This window comes from Mugil cephalus, chromosome 20, assembly GCF_022458985.1.
Source record: "Mugil cephalus isolate CIBA_MC_2020 chromosome 20, CIBA_Mcephalus_1.1, whole genome shotgun sequence".
In the NCBI taxonomy this organism is placed as follows: domain Eukaryota; kingdom Metazoa; phylum Chordata; class Actinopteri; order Mugiliformes; family Mugilidae; genus Mugil; species Mugil cephalus.
Window position 1 is genome coordinate 9118899 of NC_061789.1, and position 421 is coordinate 9119319.

Genomic DNA, 421 nt, shown 5'->3' on the forward strand with positions numbered 1-421 from the left:
AACAAAACTTCAAACTCAGCCGAAAGGTTGTCATTGGCTCAGGTGAGGACTAGCAGAGAGACCAAGGCTAGCAGCTAGCGACCTCTGGTAGCGCCTGTCACTCAAAGCCCTTAATTATGCAGAATTTTAAACCTTAATAAAAAAAAGAAACGAATGAGTTAGAAAAAAAATCACCCCCACCGTACAGTTGTCATGAATAGTGAAATAAACCATTGAGACCGAACCCGGTTTTTGAACCAGGCTGTAAACATGTTTAATAAAGCTGTAAAGTTGGGCTTTTTTACATAGGGGTCTATGGGGATTTGCCCCCTTTTGCAACCAGCCTCAAGCGGCCACTCGATGAACTGCAGTTTTTTGCGCATGCGCTTCGTTGACGTTGAGCGTCTTCCTCTTTCCAGGGAGAGGCGCAGTTCGCCGCGAA